This window comes from Triturus cristatus, chromosome 12 (assembly GCF_964204655.1).
Source record: "Triturus cristatus chromosome 12, aTriCri1.1, whole genome shotgun sequence".
NCBI classification, from domain to species: domain Eukaryota; kingdom Metazoa; phylum Chordata; class Amphibia; order Caudata; family Salamandridae; genus Triturus; species Triturus cristatus.
This window is the reverse complement of record NC_140595.1, coordinates 132,754,274-132,777,022: the sequence shown is the minus strand read 5'-3', so window position 1 is coordinate 132,777,022 and position 22,749 is coordinate 132,754,274. Positions and strand designations below refer to the sequence as shown.

General features: G+C 45.6%; 1 protein-coding gene across 1 annotated transcript in view; it reads left to right on the top strand.

Annotated features, from left to right (window-relative positions):
- The window catches only part of LOC146772886 (rho guanine nucleotide exchange factor 11-like), a 247,522-nt gene that overhangs the window by 22,097 nt on the left and 202,676 nt on the right, over positions 1 to 22,749 (top strand).

Sequence of the window (22,749 nt, the reverse complement as noted above, 5' to 3'; positions counted from 1 at the left end):
CTGCACAGCTGCAAAAATGTCCCCCACTAACAAACCTGCCCCCCACCCTTCCAGCCTCCTGAGGAAGCGCCTGATGCCTCGTTCATCCAGTCCAGCCTTGGTACCATAGTGGGATCTCTATTTGTTCCTGATGCTCCTCTTGTGCACCATCTGCAAGCTAATGCATAGCTACTCCATGCCTCTTCTGACTCTCAGAACTGTCTAACTCCCTGCCGTCGCTTCAGCTTATCTCGTGAGTGCGCTCCAAGCTCTCTTGGTGTAGCCAACGTGCCACCTTTTTTCCAGACAAACTAGTGTTGAGAACCAAGTTTGTGACTCCATTTCACTCCCATCTTTAATCCTCTTCACCACTTCAGAGAGGCGGAGAGACTTCATCGACTGGACCATGAAAAAGTCTTAAGCTTTTACATTGATCTTTTAAAACGCTGTTTGTTGGACCTGGCCGGCGCTGCTTGTGTGTAAGGGCTGCTTAAACCCACGACTTGCGGAACCCGCTTCGCGGGTCCCGCTGCGGAATCTCCTCACCTTCACCGCCTGCTTGTGGTCTCCTGCCTGGCTGCTCTGTGGGGGCGTGTGAGGCTTCAGGGCTGCGAGCGCGAACCGGGACTCACCTTCCCAGGAGTCCCGGTCCCGGAGGCTGAGTCACCTGGCCCCGCTCTCCCTGAACGCCCCGCCCCCAACTTCTTACAACACACCCCATTGGTCTTTGGCCCATAAATATCGGAGAGTGACGCTGCGCGGGAGCGCGCGGGAGCGTCCGGGGCTAAGACCGGGCAAAGACCGGGCAAAGACCGGGCAAAGACCGGGCAAAGACCGGGCAAAGACCGGGCAAAGACCGGGCAAAGAGCGGGCCGTTTGAGGCCGTTCGAGGACTGAGAGGACTGGACTGGCCCACCCCTTTTGGCTCGATATTTTTGGAAGCTAAATCAATAACTGAGGGGAAATAGACCTACCTTTGTCACAGTGCTTAACGCTATGGATCCAAGGGTAACCCGTAGCAAGTCTTCTAAACGTGGGTCACAAATCAGGGGCCCCATGGATGACTTTATAACCCGCACCAACATAGCCATAGATGAAGAGAAAAAGTCTTAAGCTTTTACATTGATCTTTTAAAACGCTGTTTGTTGGACCTGGCCGGCGCTGCTTGTGTGTAAGGGCTGCTTAAACCCACGACTTGCGGAACCCGCTTCGCGGGTCCCGCTGCGGAATCTCCTCACCTTCACCGCCTGCTTGTGGTCTCCTGCCTGGTTGCTCTGTGGGGGCGTGTGAGGCTTCAGGGCTGCGAGCGCGAACCGGGACTCACCTTCCCAGGAGTCCCGGTCCCGGAGGCTGAGTCACCTGGCCCCGCTCTCCCTGAACGCCCCGCCCCCACCTTCTTACAACTTAAAAGGCACCTGGACCCTTTCCTCGTGGGACGCTGTTTGTTGGACCTGGCCGGCGCTGCTTGTGTGTAAGGGCTGCTTAAACCCACGACTTGCGGAACCCGCTTCGCGGGTCCCGCTGCGGAATCTCCTCACCTTCACCGCCTGCTTGTGGTCTCCTGCCTGGCTGCTCTGTGGGGGCGTGTAAGGCTTCAGGGCTGCGAGCGCGAACCGGGACTCACCTTCCCAGGAGTCCCGGTCCCGGAGGCTGAGTCACCTGGCCCCGCTCTCCCTGAACGCCCCGCCCCCACCTTCTTACAACTTAAAAGGCACCTGGACCCTTTCCTCGTGGGACGCTGTTTGTTGGACCTGGCCGGCGCTGCTTGTGTGTAAGGGCTGCTTAAACCCACGACTTGCGGAACCCGCTTCGCGGGTCCCGCTGCGGAATCTCCTCACCTTCACCGCCTGCTTGTGGTCTCCTGCCTGGTTGCTCTGTGGGGGCGTGTGAGGCTTCAGGGCTGCGAGCGCGAACCGGGACTCACCTTCCCAGGAGTCCCAGTCCCGGAGGCTGAGTCACCTGGCCCCGCTCTCCCTGAACGCCCCGCCCCCACCTTCTTACAACTTAAAAGGCACCTGGACCCTTTCCTCGTGGGACGCTGTTTGTTGGACCTGGCCGGCGCTGCTTGTGTGTAAGGGCTGCTTAAACCCACGACTTGCGGAACCCGCTTCGCGGGTCCCGCTGCGGAATCTCCTCACCTTCACCGCCTGCTTGTGGTCTCCTGCCTGGCTGCTCTGTGGGGGCGTGTGAGGCTTCAGGGCTGCGAGCGCGAACCGGGACTCACCTTCCCAGGAGTCCCGGTCCCGGAGGCTGAGTCACCTGGCCCCGCTCTCCCTGAACGCCCCGCCCCCAACTTCTTACAACACACCCCATTGGTCTTTGGCCCATAAATATCGGAGAGTGACGCTGCGCGGGAGCGCGCGGGAGCGTCCGGGGCTAAGACCGGGCAAAGACCGGGCAAAGAGCGGGCCGTTTGAGGCCGTTCGAGGACTGAGAGGACTGGACTGGCCCACCCCTTTTGGCTCGATATTTTTGGAAGCTAAATCAATAACTGAGGGGAAATAGACCTACCTTTGTCACAGTGCTTAACGCTATGGATCCAAGGGTAACCCGTAGCAAGTCTTCTAAACGTGGGTCACAAATCAGGGGCCCCATGGATGACTTTATAACCCGCACCAACATAGCCATAGACGAAGAGATATTCAAGCTCCAATCCCGGGTCTCGCTAGAACTAGATGCCGCCAGAAGAGTGTCCCAAGTAATTGCACTTTCCAAGAAATCCTCCCTAGGCCACATAGCCACTTCTGTCACCCCTGAGCGTCCAGCCCGCCCACATTGTATAGTCACTCAGGTAGATGTTCACCATTCACCGACCCCGGCTATTCCCCAACTTGCCTCAGGAAGTAAGGATGAGGAAACCCCATCGACACCTCTTAGTGTGCACATCCCTGTCCCCATTGTATCTTTCCCGAACCTGTCTAATAATATCCCCAGTGGCAAACAACCGAAGAGGAAACGCAATTCTCGCTCAGCTTATTTCCGCAAGAAAGCGAAAATTGCTGTTCCAAAAGATCTGCCAATGACCAACATCACAGCATCCAATGCTGGAGTAGAGAATACCCCTAATACTCAGTCATGTAGTGAGGGGCAGGGAAAAAATCCATCTATTCCCCTCCTTAATTCCCCAGCAGGTGAGGACCCCGAAGTAGACAGGTTAACCAATAATAACAAAGAATTTATAGAGGTGGTTTGGGACACACTTATAAAACTTTTGTCACCTCTAGACCTAAGACTATCAAGGATAGAAAATAACTTGTTAGAAATGGAGAAGAGCATTATTGCTCTGGCCACTCTTGGGTTGAAAAGTCTGGAAAACCAGGGCATTATTGCAGCTGACGCAACGCCACAACCTACCGCACCCCAAACCAATCTAGCTTCCTCTTCAGTACCACCCACAATAAAACCTGTCCCCAAACCAAGGACAGTAACGGTGGAGCAAGCTCGCGTTAAACCAAAGGCTCCCCCACGAGGCCCCACACGTAACCTGCAATATCCCAAACACGAAACACTAAATAGACCGATTCCCAGTGAAACCCAGGTTCCCCCAGTCAAAGATAATTTTAGAGGTGGCTATATTGACCTTCCCCCAGAGGCAAATAACTATGTGGTTGTTTTGACGGGTGTTCCCATGATAGGTAATGGCCAATTTGAAAATCACTGGTCGCTGAAAAATAAAATAATGCACTGGTTAAATGTCAACAGACCAATCCCCAATGGTAGAAGAAGTCGCGTACTGATGGTTCGCAGAACCCCCTGGGTAGGGCCAACGCTGAAATCCAGTCCGGGGGACTGCATAGTAGTGACCTTCGAAGACCTACACACGGCGCACCACATCTGTAGTTGGCCCAGTAATGATGACTCCTTAGTCAAACCCAAACCACTATCCTTTTTTTATCCTCCCCGACCTAACTGTAACCAGGGGGATAATTGGTCATTGGTCCAACACCACCAACGGCCGAATAGGTCCCGGTGCCACCGGGAGACCCTCCTACATTGGAATGGTCTCTCTACTTATAATAGATTTGGTGGCTTAGAGGAGGTGGATTGACTCCCTGTGCAATCACCCAAACAACCCCGAAGGGAATTCTTAACTTCGCAAAGGCATCATTCCATTGATTGTCCTGCCCCTGAGCCTGTAATAAGCCGAGTAGGACGATCCAACGATGCAAGGGTTGATGGGGTGACATTGTCATTGGACATAACAGTAAATTGTAGCAGGGAAGATTGGTCAAACTTGCTCTGCATGACCCCCCCTGCATCTACTTCTCTTGAACAGTCGGATTCTACCTGCCTTGCCCCCTATGCGACCTCCAATCTCCAGCAAATCGAGCCACTTGTGAGGTCTCCAAAACTTGTGGGTGCGACTGTTTCTCCTATGCCTATGCCTATTGACCCCATCAAGGTCTCTCCAAAAGCTGACTCTGTCTTAAAAATTCTATCTTGGAATGTGGCTGGTCTTGGTCGTAACTTTGACATCCCCGAATGGAACGACTTTCTGGAACCCTTTCACATCTGCCTCTTTCAGGAAACCTGGTGTTTGGAGCCAAGACACCGAGTGGGATTCTCCACCTTTTTTATCCCCGCAGTCCAGGAACAAGGATCCAAAGGTCGCCCGTCAGGCGGCCTTATTATATGGATTAGTATTGCTCTGGGCTTCAGGGTAAAAGAAAGAAACACCCAATCATCGGATCTCCAGTGGCTAACGATAACACACAAAGGGGGAAGAAGTATGGAAGTCTTCAACATCTACCTGAGGGGTGCCAAAGGCGGTGTATCCCATCTACCTCCCACAGGCCTAAACCGCAACCTGGCTGCCTGCAATGCGGACTCCCATATAATGCTTGCAGGCGATTTCAACTGCTGTTTTGAGCCCTTGGCCAGCGAAGATATCTTGGACACTTTTGAGGAGGACACCAGGAGAGGTATTCCTATTCTGAATCTTGACCCGATTCCCAAATGGTCGCAAAACGCAATAGAGATCAATGCCCTCTGTATGGAGCATAATTTTGCGACCGACAAATGGCCGATCCAAATCTGACCATATGGGTGCTCACACTTATAACAGACAAGACCATACGTCTAGGATTGATTATATCATGCTTAATTACAACCTCTGGCAACATCACCTAGATATGGAGGTTATAGTGTCGGGTGATAGCGACCACAACCCCTTATCGCTATCTATTTCATCTCCTTGGCAGGCTGGAAGTCAAGGCCCACCCGGTCATAAGTGGAAATCCTCCCACGAATTAGTCCCTGCAAACTGTAGCAGGCGCTTAAAGTGGGCAAAAGTCTTAGCCGATGACACAAGGATGGCCCAAGCCGGGACTATTTTGGAAGAGGTGGAGCCCCGGATGAACACTTTAAGTTTAACCGATAACAAGATCTTACCTCTATTCACTGAGACTGTATTGGCACTGAGTGACTTATTTATTGTTCCCCAAACCACTCGTAGGGGTCCCTCGAAAACCTTGCCTAAACAGTCAGACAAGTGGTATACTGCAAAATGTCTTGAAGCTAAGAAGGAACTTGTTGTGACATTAAAGTCCTAAGACGCAGTTGCTATTAGGGCTGCTAGAAAATTTTACAAAAAAACCATATTTGAAGCTCAACAGGTTTATGATTTCAACTTTTGGGGAGATTTAGTAGAGGCTAGCACTAGAAAGGACGCCAAGAGGTTCTGGGACCTATTAAGATCTAGGGAAAAGCCCATTGACCAGCAGCTAACTTGTAACATTACAGGGGGCGTATGGTTCGACCACTTTTCACAACTGTACTCCGCTCCTCCAGGCCCCCCCCAGCTAGCTTGCCCACCCACGGGTTTATTGCCTAATTCTACAATCAACCTCCCGTGCTATGATGGCCTATTCACCAGCTTAGAAGTAGAGAGAGCAATCCAATGTATTGTTTCGAACAAAGCACCGGGTCCTGACGGAATCCCAGGAGACCTAATCAAGAATTACCCATCCTTTTGGAGTAGATTAATTGCCTCGCTTTTGAATGAAGTTATGTTGGGTGGAGTCTTTCCTGACTCATGGAGGGGTGCTGAGGTCGTACCTATTTTTAAAAAAGGTTCTAGGGACGACCCAGCGAACTACCGTCCAATTAGTTTATTGGACTCTTCTCAAAAGGTAGCAGGGAAGGTGGTATTGGGCAGGATCATCGAGTGGGCAGATGGAAATCACATCCTGTCAGATCTTCAAGCGGGCTTCAGATCAGGAACAGGCACAATCGAGCAGACGTTCCGCCTTCTAATGATCTATTGGAAAGTGGTGGTGCTGGGAGGGGGCAGTCTGTATTTAGTCTTCATTGACTTGCGGACTGACTTCGACCTGGTACCACGCGCGCTTTTATGGAACGTCCTCGATGGGTTAGGCCTCCCTCCCTATTTGCTGTCGCTGCTCGTAAAATTTCACGATAGGAATTTCGCCCAAATTAGATGGGGTGCACAGGGAGAGAAAACATCTCGTATCCCCGTGGACAGAGGCGTTCGCCAGGGGTGTGTGCTTGCCCCCACTCTGTTTTCTCTTTATATTAACGGAGTGGTGGAGCATCTTCTACAACAACCATCAGATGCACCCACCCTGGTTGGAAGGAAAATCCCAACGCTCTTGTTCGCGGACGATACCCTCCTAATTTCAAAATCACCAATGGGCATCCAATTGTTGCTTTCCAGCTTTCAAACCTTCTGTGAAGGAAGGGGTTTGGCTATAAACATAGGCAAAACTAAGTTTTTAGTCCTTAACCCGCCCAAAAAATCTGTCTATCCCCCGGTCCTAGATTCTGTCCCACTTGATCGCGTCAAAGAATTTGACTACCTGGGTATACGCATCAGTGACACCATGAGCTGGAAGGCACACCACCAAAAAATCTTCCTTACTCACAAAAGGGTGGCAGGTGCGTTGCTCAAGGAACAGCGAGCCTCATCATCAAAACCTATTGGGGCTCCCCTAGATATCTATAGGGCTAGGGTTGTAAGCGCGGCACTTTACGGTGCTGAGCTGTGGGGCACTCATAGAGTTGACACTCTGGCCCACCTTGAGAACAACTTCCATAAAGACCTAATGGGTTTGCCCCACAGCATGCCAACAATCCCATTGCTGCTAGATGCAGGTACCCGGGCAATCTGCGACCAAGCGAAACTACGCCCACTTTTGTTATGGTCCAGAATCTGGAATGTGCAGGAATTAAGAAGCTACGCAGAAGCTTTGAATGACATTTTGTCATTACCGGGTTCACATAAGATCATCTGGCTTAGGGAGGTAAAAAAGCTGCTCTACAAATTAGGCCTAGGAGAGGCTTGGGCCAATAAATCTGCACCCCCGAAACAACAGCTAAAGAAGGTTTATTGGGCATGGGTAGACAATGAGAGGGCCCGAAGTACAAATCATTGTAAATCTGTAGTTCTGTTTCTGTCGGTCAAAGAGTCACCGTTAAGGGAACCTTATCTAGACACCATTCAGAGCTCATGGGACAGAGCACTGTACATTAAGTTTAGGGTGGGGGTGCTTCCATTATGTGAGTTCATGTCCACTTGGAAACCGCCCGCTCAAACTGTACCCTATTGCCCCTTTTGTGATCTAAGGGTAGAGTCTGTGTCCCACATGTTGTTCGAATGTAGCGTCTATGTAGCCCCGAGACGTAGGTGGTTGAAGCCCCTTTGCAGGTGTCTGGGAACTCGTTCTCACTTGGAAGCCCTGCGTATTTTACGTACAGATGCTAGACCCTTCTTTTCCACTTGTATGGCAAAATTTTTGGGTTGGGCTTGGCGTCTAAGAACTGCAAGAAAACTGTTAATCCAGTGAACGACCCCCCCTACCCAACATGCTGTTCCGGATATGAAATGTTTTTATGTTGATGATTGTTGTTAAAAATGTTTTTTTTTAAAATGTGAAAAATGCTTTTATGATATGTTTTTATCGAATAAAGCTATTTACTACTACTACATTGATCTTTTATTTATTTATTTATTTATTGATATTTTACCCAGTGGCAGTCGCCACAGGGCAATTATAGTTAGGTCAGTGTTTCCGTAGAAAATGCTTTTTTTGTGTGTTGCTAATAACTTTGGTGCCATTTGACGAATCTCACAAAACGTACTCTTGTTTTTGCCTAGTTTGAGCATGGAAGGTTTGGGGTGATCCATCAAGCAAGGCCAAGAAAAAAGGAGCTCTCAAAACACAAAATCCCCATGTATTTTCCATATACTTCTTTAGCCAGCGCTACCGCAAAAACTGCTGAAGGGAATTAGACCAAATATCACAGGTAGCCAGGTCTTGGTTCGCAGATTGTGCTTTTTGCAATTTAGTGTATATCTATTTAGTCGTTTTTAAGATATTATGGTTTAAAAATATTTGTTTATGTGGACAGTTGGGTTCAAGGGATGCTAGCGAGAGTCCCTCAAACCTATTTCTAAATAATGGAGTGTTCTGACAGGTCCTGGGAGATTTTTTTCGCATGGGCCCATTCGCTTCCACGGGAGTGGACACTCTGATTGGCTGCCAGCTGCATGAGAAAAATGTTGCTGGAAGACTCAGGAACTTAGGGGCTCATTATGATGACGGACGGACATCAGTCCGCCCGCCATTGTTGCGGTGCTGGGACCGCCCTTCAGAAGTGCAGCGGTCCCACCACACATATTAGGATGCTCCCGTCACACTGGGGTCGCATCCTGGGCTTTTAACATTGTGGACGGTGCTGCTGACTGCAGCACCGTACGCAATGTCAAAAGTGCTTGCACTGCATTTCCCTGCACTACGTGGCAGGCACCATGCGGTGCCTGCCACCTGGTGCATGGAAATGCAGGGGGGTACCATGGGTACCCCCCAGTGCACCCCCCACACAGAGGGGGCCTGCAACGGCCCCCGAATACAGCCTCCACCTGTCTGACAGGCAAAAAGGGATTCCGTAATCCCTACGGCGGTGCGGCACTGCCGCAGTGCTGCCCTGTGTTCTTGTACCTCAAGGCGGGCAAAAAAGGACCACCTTGCGGAACCATGGCGGACGGACTTTCCGTCCGCAACGGACACTTTGGGATTCCCACCACCATCCTAATTTAGCATATATATAAATATAAAAGGGGGTAGGCCTCAGTAGGCACTGTGTGGTGGGACCAAAAGGACCCTCCTCACCCCTTACCCTGGGAAGCCCATCCCGAGACACAATAGCTTCCCTGCCTGCACTCCTGTGGGTGGGGAAACTCTTGGCTGTTCCTTCTTGGCAGAACAAACATGTAAGTCTGCTCCCAGCAGGCAGGAGATTTAAAGATGCTCCCTCCAGCATGCGGGCAGGTGTGTGTTCTGTTTCCCTGCTCTCAACCCAGCAGGCAGGGAAAAAGAAATGATATTGCCCCCTCCTGGAGGGAGCAAGCAGAATACAGCTGCTCCCTCTGGGATGGAACAATGCCGGCTCCCTCTGGGAAGAGGGCCACATGCTCCCCTCCCCTTAATTATGTAATTTAGCTCCAGGGGATCGGTTCCCCAGGGCCTAACAAGGCTGGGGGAGGGGTTTCCTAGGGCCCATGAAAGATCAGGTATGGGTGCAGTGCAGCACCCCTCTCCTTTTATTTATATGTGGCATGGGATCCATGGGGCCTAATAATATGCGGAAAGGGGTGCTGCACGTCCCCTTTCCCTTTTTATTAGAATTTGGTGATGAGGTCTCCCAGCGTTCACTGACAGACTATATAGCAATAAATATTGTGCTACCAAAATATTGTGTCAAAAATATTGAAAACAAAAATATTGTTTCCTATACAGATAATGGTACCATTATGTGTATAGAAATCAATATTTCTGGTGCGGTTAGTGTGCCCTGATTTATACATGAGCTCATTCATTCACCATTCCAGCTTGTGTGAATGGGGGAGGCAAGGGAACTGCATGGGGATGCAGCCGGTTCTTGTGACTGGGAATCTGGATTCTTTAAACAATCCACTAGTGCCCCCAGTCTCCGACTGTGTCCAGCGTGCCTATGCCCCTCCTAGCATCTCACAATAGGACCTCTCCTTCATAGCTAGCCCATCTCCCCAGTTCCTTTCTCCAGGAAGTCGCTCAAGGGCCCTAGGGTACTTCCAGTTTCTGGTGATTTCTCTCTTTGCCACTACAAATGCTAGATCGTGGAATCTACTTGTGATCTTAGATTTGGGTGTGTTTGGGAACCAGCCTAACAGACTGTGGCTCGGGGAACAAGGTACCTTTTCCAATACCTCCTCAGTGGTTTTTGTTACCTCAACCCAGTAATGCTGCAGATTCGGCCATTGCCATAGCATGTGCATGAAATCCGCTCCTATATTCCCACATCTTTGGCATGCTGCGTCGTTTATGTTAATGATGCGGTCAGGGGTAAGGTTGGCCCTGTTGAGTACAAAGAAATTAATCAATTTGAATCTAGAGTTCAAGGCTACTTTCGGTATCCTTTCTAGTATTTTAGTCCAGTCACCTTCAGGAATGAGACTGGGAATCCCCAGGTCACCCTCCCATTTGTTCTGCTGTGTGTCGGGTGGTAGGAGTGTATCTTCCCATATTGCTCTATAAAGGGCTGTTACTGCTCTGTAGGTGCCCAAAGATGCCACAATGTATTTGCAGGACCTATGGGGTTGTGGTTCTGTCGGACTCATGTTCCAGTGTTTGCGAAATGCCATCGTTACTGGTTTGTGAAGGAGGAAGTGGCCTTGCTGCAGGTCAAATCCATTTGGTGCAACAGTAGGGTAAGAATTGGACTCAAGAGGGGTACAATTTACTATTCCCACTCCAGTCAGTGTAACAGTAGGGCATTTGTGTATGCTTTAATAATTTACATAATTATAAATACATTACACATTTTAATTAAAATTATTTACCAAATAAAATTTCATATTTACCTAAATAACTTCCCACCCTATACCTACACAAACCCAACAAACCACACCTAAAATATAACCTAAAAAATATAATCATTACACATTTTACATAGTTAATTATCAATTAAATAATGAATTAATTCATAAATTATTACCTAATTAACTTCTTACCCTATAGCCCTACACACCCAACAGCCTGCACCTAAAATATAACTTACAAAATATAATAATTGCACAATTTACATAACTATTTATCAATGAACGAATTAAAAAATAATAAGAATTAATTACTTATTACGGAATTAACTTTCTTCCCTATACCCCTACAAACGGGACAACTCACACCTAAAACATAACTTGAAAAAATTATATTTATTCAATTTACATAATTAATGATCAAGTAAATATTTAAGAATGAATTAATAATTAAACAATTATTATTTAATTAAGTAGCCACCCTATACCCCTACAAACCCAATAGCCTGCACCTAAAACATAACTTTAAAAAAATACTCAATTTATATAACTAATTAGCAATGACATCATTAATATTATTTTTTTAATTATTAATTTATTAAACTTCATTTACTTCTCACCCTGTACCCCTATAAACCTCACAGACTGCTACAACACTATAAATTACTATTAACAATTCAATCAAAATTTTAAATAACGTAAAATTCCAAACTATATTAAAAAATAATTAACAACAATTATATGAAAATATATAACATGGACGAGACAAGATGGCGTCTGATTGAGACAGCTGTGCTGCTTGCCCCTTGTTGCCGAGAATGCTCTAATGGCTACAAGGACCTTCACCACCCTAAAAACATATTAAATTCATGCCCCCCATGACTCACCAGCTGAAGGCGAATGACCCCGACATCCTTCAGCCTTTTGAGACACTTCTGACACTGGTTTTGGAGAGCACTCCGATCGGCAGCTACCGAGGGCTGGTGGAGAGGAGGGGCTGGAGATACAGGAGTGCCCGCAAGGATCGGGTAGCTCACGGCGCAGGGCTGCATCAACAGACTGGAGAAAGTGAGGATGCCTCCTAAGCCCAACTGGGCGACAAGCGTGAAAGCTCCTGAAACGCAGGCAAATACAGAGCCAAATTCCAGCATCTTGGCACATTGCACTAAGGGAGTGAAGACGGTGGCCTGCACAAACTCCAACCCCAGGATACCAGTTAAGGGGGAACAGACCCAGGACGGCCGAAAGAAAGGTGAGATGCAGGAGGTTGCAAAGCAAAATTATCTAAATGACAGTAATACGGGGACCAAGGGGAAAATTGCTTGCCCAATAGATCCCATGGCATATTCTCAACCACTACCACAGTTACAGCTTGCTCTCCAAGGGCAAGTGGGGCAGCATAGCATCACAGACTTTTTCACCACAACCTCCCAAGTTGATGGCAATGGCATGATGGTTAGCCACAAAAACGATTTAACAACTTGATACAGACAATGCTGGGGAGCAGCTGAGCTCTTCAAGCACGGGGGATGCCCCTTGTAGTATACAGCCAGTCGACAAGGCGATAACCTAAATGGATGAGATCCATGGCGAGATTACTACGGAAAGCCCTGAGGATGCCAACAGACACAGACCTCTTGTGTCTTCCGAATCTGGGCAGACAGTCTCAACTTTGGGGGACAATCCTGTTAGCGTAGCCCACTCCTCCCTGGCACAAGCATGGCCTGATGGCATTGCAGCCCAACTGGACACCAGTATGTTAGTCAAGGAGGCAACAGGCTTTAAGGGGTTGGAGGATACTTTGGATCTCGGGGATACATTTTACTCAGTGACCGATGGCTCTGAAGTCAGTTCCTCTGATGTAGAAGATATCAGCAACGTGCAGCTCTCCAGCTCCAGTCTCAGTACCCTTCAGAAGGATACGATGGTCAGGAAAAAGAGGCTCCTGAAGAAACATAGACTCATCCATTGGAAATGGAAGCAGAAGACAACATCGGACTCAATGCAGACCCTAATTTAAAATGGGACTACTCTGCTACCCAGAGTGTTTCTTCAGATCTTTTGGGACAGGAGGAGGATGCTGCACCCTCTTTGAAAATGATTTACGAATCTATAAAGCTACTGCAGGAAGAAACCCAAATGGATGGAAAGAAAAATCGACTGGCAACAAAGAAACTTCAGGGTGCTTTAAGGAAAATGGCTAAAGCTTGCACCAATATAAACTCGAGACTGACAGATGTTGAAGAGCGAACTAGCACACTTGAAGATGGCTTGGTCAGAACTCAGGCACAGGCACAAACGAGAAACGTATGCAACACAGTTCACGGATCTTCAATGGAAGATGGAAGATTTTGAAAATAGGCAAAGGCGTAATAACCTGCGGATACTTGGTATTAAAGAAGGAATAGAAGGGGATGACATACGGGCCTATATATTGAGACTAATGAAGGGAGCCTTTCCAGAACTCCAGCACTGGAATTGGGAAACAGAGATACAGCGGGTTCACCGCTTCCCTTTGACCTTGAAAAAAACATTTCAAGGGCAATACTAATTTATTTTGGGAACTTTTTGCTTCGAGAGGAAGTGTATGCCAAGGTTACCGTGGAACGTCGATGGAAATTAAGAGAACTGATCCAGCCCTGTCAAGCTTTGGGAGCACAAGCTTTTTGATGAACCCAGCACGATTAAAGATTATCCACAAGAACATTACAAGAGTCTTTACCTCAGAGATCAAAGCTAAAGACTACACGGAAAAACTAAAAACTTAATGGCAAGACCCTGTATGTTTCTCTTTTGATTAGCTAGACTGAAGTAGGGTGGGGGGTGCGTCTGCTGGTACTTTATTTTTTCACCTTTTTTTTATCACCGTAACAACACAGTACTTTGGTGGACTACCCTATGGAAGAAACACCAGGATGTACGAATTTCTGATGGGATGACCACTGGGGGGGGGGGGGGGGTGTTAGCACTTCTTAGGAAGAAACAAAAGGGGGGGAAACTTTATTGAAAAAAAAAGAAAGGGCTGTAAAAACCAGAAAAACATCTCATAGTTAGGAAACAAGGAGAGCTGACTCTCAGGCTCCACCACAGAGACCTTAGGTCTGCCTGTCTCTCATTGTAGGAGGGGGGAGCAGAGGTTTATCGGGAGGGGGACTGGGGAGGGGGAAAATGAAAAAACACCATTGTGTGAGGATGTTAATGTGGGAAGGCAAGAAATAGAAAAAGGAAGAGAAGGAATGCGGGGACAGGGTGATAAGACATATACACCATGCGTATAGCAACGATTTATATATGCGGGTTGAACGACGCTGCCAAATGCAGGATAGTGAAGGAACAGCTTAAGATATTACACGCTGACATAGTTTGCATACAGGAGACGCATATTGAGGGGACTCGGAAAATTCTCTTAGAACAGTTGGGATTTTAATTAATAGCACATACCACACAGAGGACTAGAACACGGGGGGTAGCAATATTGGCACAGAAGGGGTGATTGTGTTTAAATCTTGTTTAACTGATAGGTTTGGTTGATGGGTAATTGTTGAATGTCAAGAACAGGGATTTAATTTTACTCTATGTTCAATTTATGGGTTGACGGGGATGACCCCGAAATATTTGATTTTCTTAATTCTGAACTGGCTAAGTGGCCTTTACCGATCATTGTATGTGGTGATCTTAATATAAATGGCATAGAGGGACTGTGGAAGGGGAATCCAAGTAAATATACAGGTCAGAAAAAAAAGTCCACAGGGCCCTTATTCAGATGATGGATGATAATGGGCTCATAGATGCCTGGGCACAACTAAAACCACAGGAGTGGGGTAGCACGTACTACTCCGCACTGCATAGAGCCATAGAGCTGTAGCACGGCTAGATTATTTTTTGGTCTCATCTTCTCTCCTCCCCACTTGTACCATTAAGAAATTCTCTCTGGTTATCTCTGACCACAATTCTTTGGTCCTGGAGGGTCAAAGGATTGAGGGGGGGGGGCGTGCCGGAACACAGCTGGACTTCTGAACACACCCTGCTACAGGCCCCAAAATATGTTCAACATATGAAAAAATGGCTTGAGGAATTCCTAGAGATCAACAGGGGTAGTGCTGGGTATGGGGTGGTATGGGATGCTCTCTAGGCTGGAATCAGAGGGAAGACCCTGAGCTATTCGCTGAACCGGAATAAAAGAAGGAAATGAGATTAAGACCATGCATAGAACAATTTTAGACATAGAAGAACTACTGGTTAGGTCTATTGCCACCTGCTCAAATAAAGATGAGATCCTCCAGAAATTAGTTTTAGCAAAGGCTGCAGCAGGTGAAATCATGGCAGCAAGAGCAGGGGGAACATTCTTGGCTCGGAGACACTCTTGCTATGAATTTAGTGAACAAGTTGGGCACATGTTAGCTGCAAGGACTAGACAGAAGACCACCGGGGGAGACATCTTAGAGATTAAAAATTCAGTGGGGGAAGTAGTCACAATACCCAGTGAAGTACATATGGTATTTCAAAGCTATTATGAGAATTTATACAGGGAAAATGTGCTCTGGGAACCCAAGAACATAAAAGAATATTTAGCGTTGCTCACAGCCAGACATTTTCATAAGAAGACTCAAGGGCTTTGGAGAACAGATTCTTAGATGAAGACATTTAGGGAGCCCGAAAGGAACTGCCATCCGACAAGGCTGTAGGTCCTGACCAAATCCCACTAGAATTGTATAAGGTTTTTTTCAACTTTGGGGGGTGATATAAGTTTTGTAATGTGCCAGGCACAGAAAGGGGAAACACCTCCAGAGTCATGGGCAGAAGCTAGTATGATCATTTATCTAAAGAAAGGAAAGCCCCCTAACAAACCTGGTTCTTATAGATATATTAGTCTAATGAATAGCAACACAATGTTTTTTTCAAAAATCCTAGCGAATCATTTTAGTACCATGATTGGGAAGGTGATCTCGCCCCGCCAGCACGGGTTCATCCCAGGCAGAGGCACGGCTGAACATATTCGCAGAGTCTGTACTTTGTTTGATGGTACCTCTGTCACGCGAGATCCTATGGCGCTTATCCTGCTAGACACAGAGAAGGCATTTGATAGGGTCTTGTGGGGCTATCTTTGGGCTGTACTTGAGAATTGGGGTGTAGGAAACTATATAGGAATCCTAAGATTCAACTCCGGTTGATGGGGGGACAAAGCAACCCAATTGCTATCACACGAGGGACGAGGCAGGGGAGTCAATGCTCTCCCCTCCTATTTGCTTTTTATATTGACCCTTTGATTTGGAAAATTGAGGCAAATAAGAGTATCCTCCCTATTGGACTAAACAGATGTGAAACTAAGATTTTGGGATAATCTGATGAATGGCAATAACAGCTGCAAATACATCTGTGGCTTTAATGGAAATAGAGCATGAGGCTGAATGCTTTGGGGCGATCTCAGGCTATCGGCTTAACCGTGAAAAGACACAAATTTTAGTTTATGACATGCTCTCTATCTCGGATCCAAGAGTAACTGAATCTGCCACCTATCTTGGGTTTATTATAACATCAGAACTAGGTAAAGTTGTCGAAAAAGAACCTTGTCCCCGTGATTCTAAAATCCAAGAAAGACTTTGATAGGCTAAATAATTTGCATCTTTTGATTGTGGGTCAATGCAACATTATCAAAATGATATTCCTGCCCAAAATGTTGTATCTATTCAGGACGATACCTCTGAAATTTGAAAATCGTTGGTTTAAAGAAATGGAGAGGCTGATTAACCGATTTATTTGGGCTCAAGGGAAGACGAGAAGAGCGCTTAGATATATGTCCCTATCTAGGGAAAGAGTGGGCTGGGTGGTCCCTGATTTAAAAATATATTATTGGGCCACGGTGGTCCAATACATCCGAGGGTAATTGGGTGGAAAGGTCATTGACCAGTTGAGGAACGATGCTTCTCCGGATGTATATGAATTACTGTTAGAAAGAGAAGCCCCTAATTGGCTTTTGTGATTCAGTGAAGCCAGTTATTATAAAAAAGTTAAATTCAAGACCCTTGGGGCAGCAGTAGCGGTCTGGACTGGCGTCAGCAAAAAGCTGGGGTTAGGAAGAATGAATTATTATACTACTTTATTTGGGTATCTGCCTCTCCCCGAGATTTTTCACGATGGAATTATATGGCGATGGGATGCTTTAGGGGTGAAGACGATGGGGGATCGTTTTGAACCAGATGCTATACTCTCATTTGAGAAAGGCCAAATCCTTTTTAACCTCGATCACAGGGAGTTTTTAAAATTCGTCCAGATCCGTTCCTCTATATTAAGGAAGCAGGGGAGAGCGAAAGCTTTCTCAAGAGATCCAGTAATGGAAGTGTCCAAAACCCTGATGGGTGTACAATCGCCCAGATTTATAAAGAGCTGAGACAACTATAGGGCGATGATTTAGAAAAACACCCTGAGAAATGGCAGCGGAAGCTGAACACTGAAGGGGATGAATTTAGGGCATTGCTTAAGCTTGGCTACACCCTTTTAAGAGTAGCGAGCCTCCAAGCACAACATTTTAAAACACTGTTTCACTCTATTACACCCCAGCTAAGATAGCTCAATGGGGTGGGACTGATGGTATTTTTTGTCCCCGTTGCCAAGGCGACGAGGCAGATATACTTCATATGTTTGCCTCTTGCCCTGCCTTGCAACCTCTTAAGAGAGCTATAGAGGATTTTATGGGGCAAACCCTGAGGATCCAAATAAAACTGTCTGCCGAGCTGATGGGTTTAGGTGTGGCTCGAGAAGGAACGCTGTTAGCTCACCGGAAATTTGCACTTCTTGCCATGGCTGTGGTTAGAATTTGTGTGTCATCTGCATGGGTGGCCCCTAATCCCCCCACATTTCAACAATGACTTACACGACTTAGCTATGTTTTATTTGGGAAAGGGTCTGTATGAGAAGAAAGGGTGGAAGACTAGGAAATTAGGGAAACTTATTTGGGCCCCTGTAACAGATTGGAAAATCAGGATGAATGCACTCCAGGTACAATCCAGTGATTTAAACATATTGGAGTAACTATCTTTGCTGTTTATGTTTTGATCTTTGTGTAACCCTTTTTTTTGTCAGAGCTGCTATATTCTGTAACTTAATAGTACTGTACTGCGCCTTGTAGGCTCTCAGGATTTGTTTTCTCTTTTCTTTTTTCTTGTTTAAGAATGTTTTATTCTTTACGGATGTTTCAGTATAAATGTACCTGAACCGATGGTGGAATAAAAATATTTAAATAAAAAAAAAATATATATATATATATATATACATATATATATATATATGTATATATATATATATATATATATATATATATATATATCATATACCATTACAGTATTATTGAAAACTCATAAAGATAATTAAAAATAAATATTTTTACACCAATATTATTGTCTACAATATTAACAACAACAATATTCTTGAAAACGATATTATTTACCTTAAAAAACAATATTTGTGTCAACAATATTCCTGCATCACGATACTTCTGTGACAGGATTTTAAAAACTCGAAATTAATGTCACTCGATATTTTGTCCGAATAACATCCTCAGAGTCAGTTAAGGTTTGGGGAAGCTTCACAATCTCTCCCCCCAATATTTGTTTTCGATGGGGTCCCGGGGCCCGAAGGGCAACTCTGTCTGGCACATGCCAAACGCTGTGCCCGGCATGGGGTTGGCCACCTGCTGGGGATTTGACCACAGGGTCTGTCAGCAGGCCAAGCCCTATGGCCACCCCCTAGTGCGCACGGCCAAAGATGTCATCAGTGATGTCATAAATGTCATAGAAAATGTCATCTGTGATGTAATATGTGAGGTCATAAGTAGTGAATGGCTGGACGAAAGTTATAGTTAGCACCACGGGCGCAAGTTATAGTTAGCTCTTCTATAACTGGTGAATTTGTTTGTTTATTTAAAATTCAAAACATAAATGTTATCAGTGACATGTTAACCTACCTATAACATCACTTTAAATATATGTATATATTAACCAGTGGTGGAATCATAGTTAGCATCGTGTTTCTATAGGATATGCCTTTTTTGTGTTGCTAATAACTTTGGCGCCACTTAACAAATCTCCACACATGTGCTAGTATGTGATTAGTTTACACATAGACATTTTCGGGGTGATCCATAGCCACCTTAGACACAGCTACAGCCTAAACTGCAGAACGGATTTAGATCAAAGTTGTGAGTAAGCTAGCTGTTGGACCAGAAGGAATGATTTTTTTGTGTTTTGGTGGCAATCCATTTATCAGTTTTGAAAAAAAGAAGGTATAAAAGAATTGTACATATCACGTTGTGGAGGATCCGCAGAGCTGACCGATCTCAACCTGAAATCTGAGTGGGTGCCACTCCCTCAACCAGGAAGTGGTGGCAGCCATCTGCCAAATCCTAAAGAAATGAGAAAAACATAAGGCGGCAGGAAAGGGATGCCCTGAACCACGATGCCTGGTGGTGGGGTTGTCTGGGGTCAAAATATTTTTTGAAAATAAAATTGCTGTAAATTCACGGGGGAGCTGTGAAACTGCGGCAAAATAAAAACTGAAAAAAGGAAAGCATGGGCTCTCACCATTTCTATTTAAAGACCCTTCTGGTGGGAAGTGGGTGAGGCATATGGCATGTTTCAGGGGGAGGGCGTTGTAGCCCCACTCCCCATGCCTTCACAAGGCCCCAGGCACCCCATCGCCTGGGGCCGATAACTTAATTAAAATGGAGCTCTACCCTAGCCCCATGATCCCCAATCCATGGGACACCGTTTGTGTCCCTCCCCACAAGCGTGGGCAGGGAATCTGCCACGGTTGCCTCACCTGATGGGAGAACAAAGAACGGACCTGCCTGCACTCAAGAACAGGGAAATGCTTTAATTGCTTCCCCTGACCCTCTATGGGAGCACGAGAAAACTGTTCTTGTGGGGTTAAAGCAATGCCGGCTCCTGCTACACCCGGGATGGGTGCATACTGGGGAGTCGGTGGGGCTGCGAGGGCCGTGGGCCTCCCAGTAGACCTCAACGTTAGACCAGCTGTGGGGTGCCCGGGGTGAGGCAAGGCTGTTTGTGACATGCTATGGGTGGGCACCAGGACATGCTATTTAAAAACAAAGAAAAACATGCCAGCTCCTGCAGGTGCAGGGGGCTGTGGGGGCCCTGATCCGGCCCTCATAGTACCCAACATGGCGATATCTGTGGCGTGCCCCAGTTGGCACGGGGCACACCATTATGCATTAAAAAAAATACTTTATGCCGGCTACTGCAAAAAACAGTGGGTGTCCTGGGTAGAACAGGGACATCCATAAAAATATTTCAAAAATTGCAAACAGTGAATAATAAATGAGCAGACACAGCCACTCATTTAGTATTCACTGCTCCTTCATAGAGCACCCAATAATGCCCTGGGAGAGCTATTTACATATATTTAGTTTTTGGTGATGTCCCTAGAAGGGGCAGAGACATCACCAATATTTGTGTATGTTGTGAGGGGGCTGTAGGGACTGCTTCTGCCCCTCAGCAACACTAGAAAAAAGAAACATAATTCTTCTGGATCATTGAAACCATGACCCCAGGAAAACTTACCATATTTTTAAAGGAATTTCCCAGGCTACAGCTTTTGCTCTGCAGCTGGGATCGCATTGTCACCTAGGGGCTGGTCGCTTTGAGGTATTTTATGTGTTGCTGATGTATCACATAAACTACATGGCCTTGATGTGGTTATTTTTACCATTTTAGCTTCTGGGGTGTAAAAAGCTATAAGGGATTACAGAGATATATTTGTTTTATTTATTATTTTCTTAAAGAAAAAATTATATATCTCTGACTATTTATTTTCAAATTTTTCATATCCAAATGTAAAATTAAAAACTGTGTAAAAAGAAAGAGTTACAGACATGTAGCTCCAAAAAAGTTCTTTAAATGTTGTTTGCCACTATTGGAATATATATTTGATTGCAATTATTGATAATTTCTGGAGAAAGATGATAGGAGTGCTTTACATATAGAGTGGGAGTTGTGTGCGAAGGCACGGGAGAGGTTTGTTGCCACCAGAGCTTGCCCTTTGGGGCCCTCTATGCCTGGCCTTTGGCCAACCCCCCCATCCCCTGCCATGCATTGCCAAAGGGGTGGGTTTGGCTGCCTGTGAGGGGTTGGCCACAGGTAGTGGCCACACGCCAGGCCCTACTGCCAGACCCAAGGCCATGCATGGCAGTCATTTGGTTTTACATATGATAATAAAATATTACTTTAGGTAAAAAAAAAACCTTGAAGTTCATTGAAAAAAAACAAAGGTTAAAGTAATGTTATAGTTTTATAAAATGTTCAGTAACAACATTATGTTTTAAACTCTAATAGCCACAGAAATTCACCAGCTGTAGTTATCTCAAGTAGCTATAACTCGTGCCCGAAGGTAACTGTAACTCATGCCCACTCCATGCACTGCCAATTACCCCAAATATTACATCACTCATGACTTCTTCTATGACATCATTGATAACATCACTGCAATATTTGCAATTAACCTCTTCTGTGCCCATGACGAGATAGTCTCGTCATGGAGCACGGTCGCGCTGTGCCCATGACGAGACTATCTCGTCATGAACCCCACCCACTAATGAAACGCCCGGCACAGGAGGGGGAAAGGGCGTGGCACAGAAGGGGTTAAATTATTGATCAGAAAACTGTGCATGGTGGGGATGCGAGTTATAGTTACTTACTATAACTAAAACTAGTGAATTTCTGTGCTTTTGTTTAGTTGAAAACATTATGTTGTTACTGAACATTTCACCTAACTATAACGTTACTTTAAACTTTGTTTTTTTCAGTGAATATAAACACCGACCTTACTGTTTGAGGCTATCAGCCAGCCCTCTTAATGCCTTCTTCTGTAGTTGTATCACTCCCCCTACAGAATAGGGCAGTGCATCGTCCCACTTCGGCTGTGGGCTCTCTTTAGTGTGCGTGACTGCATTCTGCTCTTTCACAAGGAGCACATCGTCGCGTACAGTAGTTCCCTTCAGAGCCAGGCTCTACTATGGCAAGATGTGCTTTTGATACCAAAGTATATTTTTGCTTTTAGCCAATTTCCTTTTTTTTTTTTTTACTATTGGTGAGGCACCAGCAGCTGACCAACAATATATTTTCTCAAAAACATGATAAAACAAGCATTGAAAAAGCCAATAGACTGGCAGACAAACCTTACTTTTGATTTTGCCAGTGCTTTTTCTGTTAATGATTTGTGTAAATTTATAGATGTAGCGTTTGCTTCATTTTTTGCAGTTTTTGGCCCAACCAGAAAAATACATATTTGCAGTTAGATAGATTGATATTCCTTATTCGATCAAATAGAGATCATTCACAAAATGTATAAACAACAATCTTCCTTGCTAAAATACAATATACTATGAATGATTGTCATATCATAAAAATCATAAAAATGTAAAATAATAAAGTGAATAGAAACGTATGGCCAGTTAACAACAAAAGAGAAAAATAAATATTATCAAAAAAGTCATTGTGTTATTAACATACTATGCCAAGGCATGTGTTGTCCTCTTCTTTACTTTGCAGTTAACAACTTAGACCTAACGCGCCAAGTATAAAGCAGGTACCCTGATATGGCGAACACTAGCTGTAGAATTTGATCTATGAACTTGCAGAGCATCTACTGGTCTCCTAAATGATAGGGGTATAAGTCACTTTTTTCTAAACTCTGCATAGCTGGGACAAAAAATATATATATATAATGGTCTAATGATTCAGGACAAAGGGTACATTTGCAGTTATTTTGAATTTAAGTAATTTTTTGGGTAGTGGTTGATTTTTGCCCATTTTAAATGTGTGATCTTGGACAAGCTGCCTATTCAGTTAAAATGCGTGGGTTCAGGTTGTTCTGCTTAGTACATCGCCGTAATAAAAGGTGAATTGCATTCTGATCATTCTGTCATTCCAATATTTATATTC